Below are 207 nucleotides of genomic sequence, written 5' to 3' on the forward strand. Positions count from 1 at the left end.
CCCCCACCCCCCCCCCCCCCGGGCCCCCCCCAAAGCCACAACCAACATGGTCCCAGGGCAGGTGCTGCCGAGCTGAGCCCCCTTGGCCCGGCCCCTGGCAGCAAGCGACCCCAATTGTTTGCTTGGGGCTCCAGCCGGGGGGCAAGGAGCAGGGAAGGCATTGTTCCCAAATCCCAGCCTCAAAGGAGAGGAGAATTAAAGGGGGGG

This window comes from Antrostomus carolinensis, unplaced genomic scaffold, assembly GCF_000700745.2.
Source record: "Antrostomus carolinensis isolate BGI_N321 unplaced genomic scaffold, ASM70074v2 scaffold34734, whole genome shotgun sequence".
Taxonomy (NCBI): domain Eukaryota; kingdom Metazoa; phylum Chordata; class Aves; order Caprimulgiformes; family Caprimulgidae; genus Antrostomus; species Antrostomus carolinensis.